Source organism: Heptranchias perlo, chromosome 15, assembly GCF_035084215.1.
Source record: "Heptranchias perlo isolate sHepPer1 chromosome 15, sHepPer1.hap1, whole genome shotgun sequence".
NCBI lineage: Eukaryota > Metazoa > Chordata > Chondrichthyes > Hexanchiformes > Hexanchidae > Heptranchias > Heptranchias perlo.
The window spans coordinates 15,568,064-15,583,344 of NC_090339.1; the positions used below are offsets into that span (position 1 = coordinate 15,568,064).

A 15,281-nucleotide genomic window follows, 5' to 3' on the forward strand; every position below is an offset into this window, starting at 1 on the left:
CGCTCATGCTCCACGTTTCTTCTTGAGACGTCTCACGAAGAGATGGACGCACAAAATCTGGTCTGACGCTTGCTGTTATGAATTGTTCTGTAGAAACTTTGGTCATTGTGTGGTCGCACTAGCCCGTGCTGAACATCCCATGTTCCAGTAATCTCACTTGTTAACCATTAAACCATTTTACTGCTGTCTGTAGTGCTGAGGAAAGCCAGAGACAGGTGGGTTTGTTTAGCGTCGTCGAGTGAAGCCTGTCAGGAGCCCAGTGCTTTTTCAGCTCCAATCCTTCCACTGCTTTGAAATGGGGAGGGTGTGGTGTATTTGGTGCTTTGTTTGGTATTGACTTAAACTTCTCATTTGTTTGACCTGTTTAATTGCCTTCCCTCCCCCTCCCTTTCCAAATGGCTGTCCTTTTGTTCTGCTCAGTGTTTCAGGCCCAGCGCTGTCAGTCGTATCAGGTGGTCAAATGTCAAACCTGTGTCCGAATACGGACCGACAGGTGCATTCTAACCTCCCCCTTCTCTCCTACTTTATCATTCAGGATTAATGTTAGACCTTTGGTTTACTTGGCACATCCTCGGACTCTGGGAGGAACCATTCTAAAACAGTATTTGTATTTACTGAGCTTGTTAAAAGATCATGTAATGCAGGGCGATGGAAAACCTACTCTAGAAGATATTTATAGGAGAAACACTGAGAATGGCAGCCATAGCATGAGCACATTGCAAAGAGGCTGTGTTTTTACATCTATTCCATCTATATATTTCTTCGTTTCGAGGTGTCGTAAACAGTGGGTGGATTCAGACTGGTCTACTTGTTAATGAAGGTGTTGTCTGTCCATTGCTTACTGGAAGCAAGAAATTGTTGGCTCCAGCCAAATGTAAGGTGCTGCTGATTGAGTCCAATTCAATGGCAGGAGGGTTCCAAATCTGGCTGGGTGTCAGCCATGTGCTGGTTTTGATCTCACAATGAATTGCTTAGTGGTGGAATTCGTATTTAAGTGTGTTATGTGGGTTCCCGGTTTCACTGAAACTGTTTTAAATCTATACTGCTGTAAGCAACAAGGACTTCATTTGCTTCAGCATTTGCCATTCTGTTGTCTGATATGCAAATGAGAAAATAGACGTCATATCTTCTGCCTATTCTCATTTGTAAACAATTTTACAACACCAAGTTATAGTCCAGCAATTTTATTTTAACTTCACAAGCTTTCGGAGGCTTCCTCTTTCCTGAGGAGGAAGGAGGAAGCCTCCGAAAGCTTGTGAAGTTAAAATAAAATTGCTGGACTATAACTTGGTGTTGTAAAATTGTTTACAATTGTCAACCCCAGTCCATCACCGGCATCTCCACATCATGCCTATTCTCATGGGTGCGGTTCTACAGGTGCTAATTGCCTTCTGGTATCTCGCCAATGTGATTGACATGAACCTTCACAATGTGAGTTGGCAGGCTCATAAACCCTAGGGAACATCACAGCCACGTGTGATCCTGTCGCCACCAGCACCCCCTCCCCCCCCACCTTCTTCTACAACTCCCAGACAAGTGGTTTAACCATACATTACCAGATCTGCTTGGACCACATTAAGTGTTACTGGGCCTCAATCTCCTCTGTCAAAAATGCCCACTTCCAGGATCATCTTGGAAAGCAAACATAACCCCTGGCTTCTTCTCTCCACTACATCCTGTCTCCTTAAACCACCTTCTCCTTGCCCTCTCCATCTTCACCTCCAACAGCAAGTGCGAGGAGCTCATGGATTGTCACTAGGATTGAGATCATTTATTCAGCTGCCTCTGCTGCGCACCCCCCCCCACCACTTTGCCCATCAAGCCAAATCTTCCCCAGCCTCCCCCTGCCTCCATCCAAGCTCTGGTCCCATGTCTTTCTCTCCTATCTCCCCTTATGTCCCCTCCGAGCTGATCTCATCCATGAGACTCATCTCCCGCTCCCTTGGCTCCATTCTCAGTAAACTACTGACCACATAACTTCCCTTCCTGGCCCCCATGCCAGCTGACGTTGTAAATGGTTCCCTTTCCTCAGGCACTGTCATCACCCTCTCTTCAAAAAAAACATCCTTAACCCCCTCTGTACTTGAAAACTACCACTCCACTGCCAACCTTCTTTTCTCTCAAGTCTTGTATGTGTTGTTGTCTCCCAGATCTAGGGCCATCTTTCCTGCAGCTCTGTTTGAATCTCTCCAATCAGATTTCTCCAGTAATAGCTTCTCTGCCCACTCCAGCACTGTTACCTCCAGAGTTCCCCAAGAATCTATCCTGGGCCCCCTTCTCTTCCTCATCTACATGTTGCCCATTGGTGACATCATCCAAGGACGTGGGGTCAGCTCCCACATGTATGCTGACAACAACCAACCCTACCTCTCCACCTCCTCTTTCAAGCCCTCCACTGCCTCTGTGTTGTCAGACTGCTTGTCCGACATCCAGTCTTGGATGAGCCACAATTTACCAGTTAAACATTGGGAAAATCGAAGCCTTCATCTTTGGCCCTTGCCACCAGCTCTATCCCTCGCTGGCCACTGTCTCAGGTTCAAACAGACTATTCACAACCTCTGTGTCCTATTTGATCCTGAGCTTAGCTTCTGAGTTCATATACTAGCCATCACAAAGACCACCTACTTCCACCGCTACAGCATAGCCCACCTCTGCCCCTAACTTGCTGAAAACCTCATCCATGCCTTTGTTACCTTCGGACTCAACCATATGAATTGCTCTCATTGTCGGTCTCCCATCCTCTGCGTTCAGTAAACTTCCACTCACCCAAAACTCTGCTGCCCGTATCCTATCCCACACCAAATCCTGCTCGCCCATCACCCCTATTCTTGCTGACCAGCAACACCTCCAATTTTAGATTCTCATCCTTGAATTTAAATTCTTTCATTCGTATCTCTGTAACCTTCTCCACCACTGTAAACCCCCCCCACCAAACTCTGTTTCTTACTCTGGCCTCTTGTACATCCAACCCCCCCCTCCCCTTCCTTTGCCCCACCATTGGCAATCCCACTCTCTGGAATTCTCTACCTAAACTCCTCAACCTCTCCACATCCCTCTCCGAATTTAAGATTCTCCTTTAAACCCAACTCCTTGACAAACCTTGTGGTCACCTCTCCTAATCTCCTTCTTTGGCTTGTCGCCCATTATCATCTGACTACACCTTCGTGAAACACCTTGGGGCATTTTCCTATGTTAACAGCACTATACAAAATGCAAGTTGTTGTTATTGTCCGGACTTATTCACTTGGATAGTTTCTTTGCTGTCAACAAACTGACCTCCTCACTCCTCACCCGCCAAAGAAATTCAGGCCTATTTTTCTTCCTCCCCCATCTGCTGAGAACCAGGTCAGTCCCCTTACAGACACTACACCCAAATGAAGCAATTCCCCTCCCCCACCCCTGTTCCTAGCAGAGGGAAGGAACTTCTTCCCCACTCACAGCTCAAAACTTAGTCCCCGCCCCCTCCCCCCAGAAGGAAATATGCAGTATAAACCTTCCCTCATCACAACCCCCTAGGGGTGAAACCTGGACTTCACCCTTCCCCCCCCCCCCCCCCCCCCACCCCTCCCATTGAGAGGAAAACCCCCCCGGCGGGCCCAGTGCAGCTCTCCGCCTCCTTCTATGAAGATCAATTTCTCCCCTACTCCCCGCTCCACTGTGAAGAAAATGGAGCCTGACCCGTTTCACCTCCCTCCTCAACACTGAGAGGAAAATCAGCCCTGGGCTGGTGCCAGCCACCGCTATCCTGCCCTCGCTTGGCCCACCGCGCGCTCGCTTGGCCCACCGCGCGCTCGCTTGGCCCACCGCGCGCTCGCTTGGCCCACGGCGCGCTCGCTTGGCCCACCGCTATCCTGCCCTCGCTTGGCCCACCGCGCGCTCGCTTGGCCCACCGCTTTTTTCTTTCTTTCACTCTTTCGTGCTTTTGTTCTTTAATTCTTTCTTTCTCCTCCCACTCCACCTCGCTGGACTAAAAAAACAGGTTTAGCAGCATAAACGCTCAAAACCGTTTCACAGACGTCAGGATCCCAGAATTCAAACTAAAAGAACGCTATGAAATGGCACTTTGCAGACTGTGGCCACACCATTCGGGAGTCACAGGGAAAGTTCTTGGGGTTGTTGCTGTTTGGGAAAAGTGGATGGTAACAGATCAAGAGTTGAAGAGGAATGTGGTTGGATGATGTGCTGGAATGGGCGGGTGCAGCATCGGGGACTGATACAAGCCACTTGTGCTAAGACTGGCAAGTATGGAATACACTGCCTCCACAAGTAGGTACAGAGAGAAAGAAGCCAGCAGCACTGAGGCCAGTTGTGTTCTTATCATCTAACCCAGGGGTTGACCTTGGACCTTGAAGACCTGAATGGCCAATTTAAGCCCATTTGTTTAAAAAAACTTCCAAACCATGCATGGCGTTCAGGTTTTGAGTCCAGTAGAGCACTTCCTGTCTGTGAAGTACCGAGGGACAATGGATATGAACTCCTGGCTAAGTCCATATCTTGGGTGCCTTTGTTTCCAGAAAAGCAACGTTATATGGAGGCAAGCGCCCATGGACAGAAATGGTGGCTTGGTGGGAACATGGTCTGTTTATAATCTGGATGGATGCAAGTTTCTACATGCTGCTTGCAATATTTGGTTATTTTAATGAGGATGTGGGTATTTAATTTAAAACGAGTGCTTGATTTTCAGCTTCTGACAAAAGCCAGGTTGTGATCCCTCGGCTCGTTCAGAGTGTCTGCGATATCTAAAACATCTCCTTTAACACGGTATCAGGAGGTATCTGCAGCAATGACATTTGGGAGACTGGGGTTATATTTCCCAATGGGTGAGGTTCAGGTATGAGCCTTTAACATGTTGGCACAACTTTCTTCTGTGCACCATTTTTAGGCTGGCATTAACAAATAAATGGGTTAATGGCTACTTAAAAGTAAAGAACAGGAAAATGTAGTACGAGTACATAAAATGTTTGCATCTGAACTTCACCGATTGGAAAATATAGCTGTTGCCCGTGTAAAATAAATATTCTGAAATGAAAGATGCACAAATATCTCTGTCTGATTGGAGAATGCAGCATGGTGGAAATGGTGTCCTTTCATCTATGTGACCAGGGACTGACCCCAGCCCATTTTAAGGAGTGTTTGTGTACTGAGGCCTCTTACAATCTGAAGTAAAATCTGTTTGGACAGTCCTAATTGAATGTCCAGTTCATTAATATAAAACAACCCTTGTGATTGCCCTGATGGCTTAATGGTTAAGTGCGCTACTTTGTGTGGCACTGACCCATAGAAGACTAGGAAGGTCCAAGGTTTCAACCCTGGTTTGTGCGAAGTTAGCTGATCTCAGCCAGGGTGGCAGAAAGGGGGCTTTGATTGGCTTCTATCCCAAGATTAGGAAGGGGAGAGTCCAACCAGGTTCCCATGTTATCCAGTGATCCCTGCTGGGAAGTCTGCATCTGTGGAAGCCAGGCAAGGACTTGGCTGTGATACCCTCAGCAGTTGAATAGGAACAGGAGGAGGCCATTTAGCCCCTTGAGCCTGTTCCATCATTCGGTTAGATCATGACTGATCTGATTCTTAACTCCACCTACCCGCCTTGGTTCCGTAATCGTTAATACCCTTGCCTAACAAAAATGAATAGCTTGCCAACATTCACCGCCTAGGTTCACAGCTGAATGCTGCTAGGTTTAGTGTATCGGAAGGCTAGCCGGCCTTTGCTGAGCTGTAATCAACGTGGGTGTTTGCCTTCAGGAAAAATGGGAAGAAAATGTGGAGGGGGTGGGGGAAGGAGGACAAACTAACTTTAATTTGACAGCGGGGATGGAGATGTGAGATCTTGAAAGTCACACTGCTGCAGAAAGTGCTGTTCTTGGGGTTCTTGGGGGAGGTGGATGCTTGTTTTGTTGTTTTCTTGCATGTTTAGTCAGTGGTTACAGGGGAGAAACAAAATGTTCCATTCCTTGGTGTGATCGTCCCTAGCCTCGATGAGATCACAAGCACCAGCAAGAGCACCTAACCCAGATGCTCCATTTTACAAGCGAAGTGCTGGGTGTTCAGGCTGAAATGATCAAAAATGATGACCTGGAATTTCTTTGTAAAAGCACTAACATATTAATTGGATACAAATTTTTAAAAAGCATTGACTTCCAATTATAACTTCCAGAGGATTTGGACTAAATCCAGACATTAGATCCATTCTGCTAATTACATGTGTGAACAATGAGATTCACTAGTAACTGACTGGCAGTTTGATTCATAGCTTCATTAAAACAAATTTACAATCAGGGTTTTTACATTTTGCAAGAAATTTATAGGGATGTATTATCTTAATGAGGGATAAATGCAGTTTCCAATAAAGTGGAACCAAATCCCAGCTGAATCCACTGTCGCTGCGTTTAGCTTGATGTGAAATTTTGTATTGGCTCCAAATGTTCATTTTTGCAATTGTTTTGTTAATCCCAATCCTAAACCTAGCTCTGTTTTCTTTCTGTCAAAGCTGGCCAGGTTCACATGAGCTCAGATTGGTGCACTACCTGAATGTAACTTTTATTTATATATATATACATACATACATACATACATACATACATACATACATACATACATACATATATATATATATAAAAATGATCTCTGTCCTCTCTCTCTCCATGCCTCTTTCCACCCCACCAGATTTGGACCATATATCATTCCCTGGATGAGACAGCAGGCCGATGACCTGTTTCCAGGGCCCTGCCGGAGCTGCAGCTGTCTCCCGTGAGGTACTTGGAGGGCTTAGTTGGCTTCTGTGGCACCCAGGGGTCAGGATCTTCAGGAAAGAAGGGACAAGGGAAATCAATTGATGGGGGAGGAGTATCTACACAGAATCTCACAAATTATGTATAGTACAGATTAGATGCTGTTCACAACACCAACTACATCACAATTGATTCTACAGTTTTGCCACTAAGACCCTATCCAGAGACCATTCCAGGGCTTGAGTGTTTTTGAAGTGATTCAGCTTAATTTACCTAGTTTGTTAGTGGTGAGGAGCATATGAAGGAATGAAGGTGCAGGAACTGCCAGGGAGTGGAAATGCACAAACCGTCATTATTAAAACATTACCAGAGAGCAGTAAGGCTTACTAACATTTTGTTAACGGAAACAATTTGCCTGCATGAAAATTTTATTCGCCCAATTTTAACCCTGCCCACCCGGCAGGAAAGAGGTGGGCGGGTGGTTAAAACAGTGGTTGAGCACTTACTGCTGCGTTTACGATGCGCTTGCGCCCTCCATCATTTTAACCCTGCCGATACCAGCTGCAGGGAGGCACCCGCCCCCACAGGCAGGCGGAGGCCTCATCACTATTTAGATGTCGGGCTCTGGCAATGCCATTCGGTCCCCGACACGATTTTAACTGCCGATCGCGGCAGTGACGCCCAGTGCCGGAGCCACCAGGGAAAGCTCGGGTCCTCTTGCCACCCGAAATCCCGCTGTTGCTCGCCGGCCAGGTAGCGATTCCCACCGGGTTTGGGTGGGAGTCAGACCCCCAAAATGGAAAGGATGCCCGGGAGTTAAAACGGCCCAGACTGCAATCCTAAGGGGTTTCCCCACCTATCCTGGCTCCCAGCCTGATTGAAATCGGGGGCTTAATTTTTTCATTCTGTTGGGTCTATCTGACCCAATAGATTTATTCTTTGTAAATGCATTGTGATTTGAGCTGTATCTATCCAGTACTTGATCACAAATCACAATTTTTCATGTATTTTGGAGATTGCGAAGGACAATTGAATTTGTAGAGCTTTGTAAGAAAAAATGGAACTGGGCCTCTGCACCTAGTAACCACCCATTTGGTTTTGAGCCAGATAGTCCAGATTCATAGCAGCCATCTGGTAGTTTTGGACATTGAAAATTGGACATTATACTAACGCAAAACGGGCCACTTGTGCAAGGTGAGCTGTTTTGCACGTGTTGAGTTGTCTGCTGTTTTGTACGATTGACCAGGCCATCTTACGTATCTGCACATCCTCTGCCCTATTTTGGATATCCCAAATGATGTCACTCACGACCCCTACGTTTTAAATACATAAAATATGGTCAAAGCTTTACAGAGCCCCAAAAGTTTAGCATTCTATCAAATGTGTTCGTCCCATCAAAATAGTCATTTTATATCAGTTTTTGTGGCAGAAGTTTATAATCTTCTCTGCCTCTGTTTTGATCAACGAGTGAGACGATCTTTTACCTCTGCTTTGTCTGAGTTCCGCTATTCACCAGATTCCATAACGTACCTCTTGCTGCAGTGCTTGGTCATCAACTAATGTGGAATAAGGAGGTCCTTTTTATTGATATTGTGATGTTGCCACTAGTTTTGTTTCATGTATATGTATCAGTAGACTATTGGAAAGATCATGTTTGAGCCTGCATTGTGGGATGTGCTTAATTTGTTACCTCAAAATGCTCAGACCTCTATCGCATCCAGTGGTAGACATGTAACTATCAATATTTACGTGTCAGCTTGGCTCAGTGGTAGCACTCTTGCGTTTGAGTCAGAACATCATGGGTTCAAGCCAGAACTTGAGTACATAATTGTGGCTGACACTTCAGTGCAGTACTGAGGGAGTGCTGCACTGTCAGAGTTGCTATAAAATGTTAAACTGAGGCTCGATCTGCCTGTTCAGCTGGCCATAAAAGATTCCATGGCACGATTTGATGAAGAGTAGGGGCGTTCTCTTGGTGTCCTGGCCAACATTTCATAGAATCATACAGCACAGAAGGAAGTCATTCAGCCCATCATGCTTGTGTCAGCTCTTTGAACAAGCTATCCAATTAGTCCCACTCCCCTGCTCTTTGCCCATGGTCGTGCAATTTTTTCCTTTTCAAGTACATATCCGATTCCCTTTTGAAAGTTACTCTTGAATCTGCTTCCACCACCCTTTCAGGTAGTGCATTCCAGATCATTACAACTCGCTGCATGAAAAGAAAATTCTCATCTCTGGTAAATAAGATAATTTGCCAATTATCTTAAATCTATCTTCTCTGGTTACCAACCCTCCTGCTAGTGGAAACAGTTTCTCCTTATTTACTCTATCAAGACCCTTCATAATTTTGAACACCGCTATTAAATCTCCCCCTAACCTCCTCTAAGGAGAACAATCCCAGCACCTCTAGTCTCTCCACATAACTGAAGTCCCTGATCCCTGGTATCGTTTTGGTAAATCTCCTCTGAACTCTCTCTAAGGCCTTGACATCCTTCCTGAAGTGTGGTGCCCAGAATTGGACACAATACTCCAGCTGAGGCCTAACCAGTGATTGATAAAAGTTTAGCATAACTTGCTTGCTATCCCCCAACTAAAACCACCAAAAATTGGCCATTTATCTCATTGCTGTTAGTGGGTTATGCTTCAAAAATAATTGGCTGTAAAGCACTTTGTGACATTCTGAAGGCTTGTAAAGTAAATTAAAGTCTGCCTTTTTTTCTTTTTCCATTTTTCCTTATTTCCTTCCTTCATTCTCTAATTATATATAGCTCAAACTGCGCTCTGTAAATTTAGAAAAAAAGGCTAAGAGGACGTTTAATAAAGGTGTTGCAAATTGGAAGGGGTTTTGATGTAAATAGGGAATAACTATTTCCCTTGTTGGTGAATCAATAATTAGATGGTATAATTCTGAGGGTCGTTAGGACCTGGAATGACCCACCAGATATGACGGTGGCTTCTAATAGGTTCATTTGGCCTCCTTCTGTGCTGCAGAGTTCTATTATTCTAACTCCAATTTGCAGAACACAATCTATAGTTGTACTGCTGGATGTGTTTTTTTTTAACAGTTCAAGTGGACATGCTGGGAACATTTTGCACCCCTACCATTAAACTTTACTGAAATCCTAGTGAAAAATCATTTGGAATATGGGTGCATGAAATTATAAATGCTCATTGTTAGTCTTTCACTGTAATCCTAGCAACAACACTGATGTGTGATCTAGAAGATGTAGACGTGGGGCTGCATGTACTGCTCTGTATGAAGCCTTACGATGAATGTTTTGAAACAGTAATAAATGAAGATAATTGTCGGACATATTACAGTCTCCAGCTTTTCGAATCTGTTATTAAAAAGGATAAGGAAAGAATTATCCAACAGAAGAACGGGCAGTAGCTTGTTCCAATTGAAACTGGACTACACTGTTGTGTCATTCAATAATCCCACCGAACAGTAACAAAGGACATCTGTTTCAGGAGGTTGATCATGTGCAGCTCTGATGTGATTGAAAGTGGCCTGTAAAACATTGTTACAGGCTTGGGCTTATTTAGGTTCCATGCTCAGAGTTCAAATACTTTCATTCTGAACAGCGTCATGTTTCAGGATTTTTTTGACCATTTTTTCTGCAGAAAGGATTTGAAAAAGTTACTTTTAAATGTTGGGCTTTTAAAGCAAAGTGTATTCACACAATGCATTGAGATGATAGGTGGTTAAAATGCTAATGAGCTTAGGTTTGATGTTGTTTTCCCATATACTGTAAATAATCGATTTGTTAGCCTGTCTCGGCAATTAATGAACACCTCACATCCATTGTGTTGGGAAGTCCTTGGTCCCTTCTGGCTGTAAACCGTGGGAGATTCAAAACGAGAGACATAGACAGACTTCTTGTTTCTTTTTAAACAAGAAAGCTAAAAGGAGAATCGGGTTCAGCAAAGGCTGAGGTCAGTCATTAAGTCAGTCAGGTTTTTAAACAGAAAGTTGCAAGGACAAGCTTTGACCAGGCTCAGAAGTTTAACATGCAGGAGGGTAGTTAGGAGTTTCAGTAAACCCACTGATGTGGAGAAGCTTAGTATGTTCGTTATTTTGTATCAGTATGTAAAGATAAGTGGAATGGATTAAACTGAGTCCAATCATTACTGTTGCTCTGTATGTTTGCTTGCTGTGCATTCAAGCAGCTTAATGGTTCGTATCTGACCTCATTCACCAAGTGTTTTCTTGGTTTGCCTTCAAAGAGATTGAAGATGCACATGAGCAAAAGACACGAATATCCAGTTGGGATCACGGGATACTATTGTTATTCCCCTGGGTTACACTATCGCATAATTAGATATTGAGCTGTATGGGCGCACCCCTAAACATAAGACACTCAGACCACTTACGGGAGTGACTAGCACCACTGTACCCGAGAGAATATCCACGGCAAGACCCTAAATATGCAACAGGAGAAAAAACTCCCATTCTCTCTCTGCCATTGTTAGGCTTTGGTTAGATTACGAATGTATCTAAATTTGATATTGGCTTTTCCAGTCAGAAAGACTTTAATAATAATGTACACATTTTCAATTACAACTTTGAAAGATCTGCAGCTCAAACACAGTCTTAGAACTGATTTTGTTGCTTAAAATGGAGATTTTCACCAACTGATGGTGTAGAAATCCCTTCATGTGTCGCTGCTCCACTTCACTGCAAGTTGGGTCAGTGATCACATTGTTGGGAGTTGTTGCCTGACTGGCCTGGTGGCAGAACAGAGTCACACAGGTGCACAAAACTGGTGAAAGTTGCTTCATTGTATTTTACATTCCCTGACATCAGACATCTGAGCCTTAAAGGAACTTAGAGGGTTATATTGGATAACCCCCGAAATCAAGCATGGGGATCGCGGTGCACGATTAACCCGCGCCCAGCCATTGAGATGCAGGCAGCATGTAACATTCGTGCTGCCTGGTGATTTACCTGATAGCTGCGAGCAGCCAGGCCTAGCTGCTCTGTTGAGTGGCTGCGCACCAACAGGGGACCCAGATACCGCGATTGGCTAGCACCACTTTAAGGCTGCCTGCACCTCTTATTTGCAAAATATAAGATCCGGGTTCACATGGAGTCTGAATGGAGATCAGACATCACACACGTAAAACACAGATGCAGGTCCCGTCCCTGTATTTACAAACTGTTGAGTTATTTTAAAACATTGAATAAAGGTTGTGCATTACGAAATCCCACATCCTCCAATCTGCACGCCAGACCTCACCAATCTGAATTTGTACCGCGAGAGAGTGCACCCCAAGGTTTGCTGATAATGCACTAGAGGCTTTGGTGCAGAGGTGGACAGAAGGAGGGGCGAACCTATGTCTGCAGTGGGGGGCAAGAGAGGCCCTCTAGACATATGCCCACGAGGCAGTAGGGGACGAAGACAATGCCAGGCGCGTAGCAGGAAGAAGTTCAATGCTTTGACACGAGTGGTCAAGGCGAGTGAGGTCAATTGCCAAGTGGTATCTCTTACCAACTGCACCACTAGCCGCATCCACTGCTCCACGCACTACACCCCCCCATCACCCACCTACCAACAAACTCTTTCCATCAATGCTCAACTCTTCCAGTCAGATGCTTCCTCTCACCCTCACACATTACCACTGTTGCAAGCCACACACCAACTGCTCGTAGGTCACACACACTGGCAGCTATTCAACCATGACAGCCACATCACCCAAACATCTTGCAGGACACTCACCGACACACGTCCCGCTTTCTTGTAGGAGAAGGTGGCGCATGACAGGAGGTAGCAAGTGGCAGTGGCTCCATGGGATATGAACCTGCTGTCCTCTCTCAGGATGACAGCACTCCTGTCCCACCCCTGCCACTCTGCCAAGTGCCGTTGTTGTTGCCTGTCAGCTAGCCAGCCCACTCCTATAAGAACACAGAAAAATAGGAACAGGAGTCGGCCATTTAACCTCTTGAGCCTGTTCCACCATGTTAAAATTGGATAGCCATGTGGTGAAGGATAGAATGCTGGAGCCTGGTCCTTAGTTGTTTCCAAGCCTTTATTCAGAGTTTCCCCTTACACACACCACAGCCTAGATAAGCCCGCCTATAAAAAGCTACAGGCGAGTCCCCAATTGATACCCACCACCTGAATACAATTAACACTTGTTGATATAAATCATACAATCAACATGCCATTCAGTGAGATCACGGTTGGTCTGTGACCTAACTCCATATGCCTGCCATAGCCCCACATCCCTTAACACCTTTTGGTTAACAAAAATCTATCAATCCCGGATTTAAAATTAACAATTGAGCAAGCATCAACTGCCGTTTGCGGAAGAGAGTTCCAAGCTTCTACCACCCTTTGCGTGTGGAAGCGTTTCCTAACTTCACTCCTGCATGTCCTGGCTCTAATTTTTAGGCTATGTCCCCTAGTCCTAGTATTCAAGTATAGGAGACCTCCAAAAACAGGTACAAATACATCGGCAGCTAGAAGCAATAATCCAGCAACTAACCTTTAAGTTCTGTATGGTCCCTTTAAATTGCATTATTGGGGGGTCCTCCATGCTGTTTAAGACCTGTTCAGCTATGTGAGGTTAAGACAGTGCGTTGGCTGGAGCACTGAGTTCCAAAATTGCATCTATCCCTTTAAATGAGCGTTGCACACTGATCGAACGCATACTTTACATGCTGCCGGCATTAATTATCTGCGTTTGTGCGAACGCCTTTACCAAAATGGCGTTCGGTGCACATCACGTTAGAAGTGCGCGCGCGCATTCCGATGCCATTTTGGGTCCTTAGGACTCTGCGTATCGCCTACACAACGGCCGCTACGTGGCCCAATTTAGAACCCAGAAAGTATTAGTTGACATTGTCGGTTGATAAAGAAAGAACTTTCATGTACATAGCAGCTTTCACATCCTCAGGGTGACCCCAAGCCCTTCACAGCTGATTAATTACTTATGAAGTGCATTGACTGTTGTTATGTAGGTAAATACAGCAGCCAATTTGTGCACAGCAAGGTCCCACAAATAGCAATGAGATAAATGACCAGTTAATCTGTTTTGGTGATGGTGGTTGAGAGATACATATTGGGCAGGGCACCACGAGATTTTCCCTGTTCTTCAAATATTGCCAATAGATCTTTTATCGAACAGCAGATGGGGCCTCGGTTTAACATTTCATCTGAAAGACGGCATCTCTGACAATGCAGCATTTCCCTCAGTGGTGCATAGATTGTTTGCTCGAGTCTGATCACTGTCTGCCAATTAACACATATGCAATGAACTGTCTGTGTTTTCAGACTGTTTGTTCAACAACCAGTCTTGGATGAGTCACAAATTCTTCTAGCTCAATATTGCAAGATTGGCAAATCAGGATGCACTTTTTCACACTAAGGGCAGTGGAACCCTGGAACATTCTCCTCCAAAAGGCTGTGGATGCTGGGTCAGTTGATATTTTCATGATTGAGATCAACAGATTTTTGTTGGGTAGGGATAAGGAGCAAAGGCGGTTAAATGGAGTTGAGGTACAAATCAGCCGTGATCTAATCAAATGATGGAACAGGCTCGACGGGCTGAATGGCCTGCTCCTGTTTCTATGTAAGCCATCATTTTGCCCTGACCACTGTGGTCTCTTGCCACTGATTCCTTCCCTTTCTCTGGGTACTGTCAAGCTCAGTTGGGCCATTTTCAACATTGGTGTCCTGAGTTTGGTTTCTGAGCCCATATCCTTCCCACCACAAAGACAAAGATGCCTACCTTCCCATCCATCTCTGTCCTTTTGCTATTGAAGTCCATATAATATGCCTTTTCCACCTCCACAATGGACTACCGCAACTTTCTCCATGCTGGCCTCTCTTTTTCAACCTCAATAAACTTCAATCTGTGCAAAATTGAACTGCACACTTCCTGTCTTGCATTAAGTCTTGCTCACCCATCACCCCTGTTCTCGCTAACCTGCACTGGCTACCTGTCCCCCAGTGCATTAAATTTAAAAACATTGATCTCATCTTTTAAATCCCTTCATGGGCTCACCCCACCCTATCCCTGCAATCTCACCCCTCCCCAGGCCGAACACTCAATTTCTCTGACTCTGGCATTTTTGTGCAACCACTCCCTTCATCCCACCATTGGCATCCGTGCCTTCAGCTGCCTGGGTCCTACTCTGGAATTCCCTCCCCAAACCTCATTGTCTCCCAATGTCTCCGTCTCTCTCTCTCTCTTTTTTCTCTCTCTCTTTCTCTGTCTCTCCTCCTTTCAGAAAACCTTCTCCAAAATCCATCTCTGATCAAATGTTCAGTCATTCGTCCAGCCCTCCCCCTTCTTGGCTCAATGTCTATTTTCTTCATGCCTATCCAAGAAATGCCTTGGGACATTCTTTACATTTAAAGACGCTGGAGGTCGCCATTTTAAGACAAACCTAATGCAATCCTGCCGAGGTCACCATTGTAAACATGGACAGGCTGTAGTTTTGCAGTCCTGTGCTCACCTACTGTCTCGCTCTATTTCCAAGGCAGACTTTGCTGAGGCATCATTCCCTCTAGTTGCTGATCTGCATAAAAACACCCAATAGAGGAA

The 15,281-nt window shown here is 45.2% G+C and overlaps 1 protein-coding gene across 5 annotated transcripts in view; it reads left to right on the forward strand.

The window, feature by feature from the left end:
* elf1 (E74-like ETS transcription factor 1) overlaps positions 1 to 15,281 on the forward strand; it is a 225,288-nt gene that overhangs the window by 74,568 nt on the left and 135,439 nt on the right. The gene's annotated exons all lie outside the window — the stretch shown is intronic.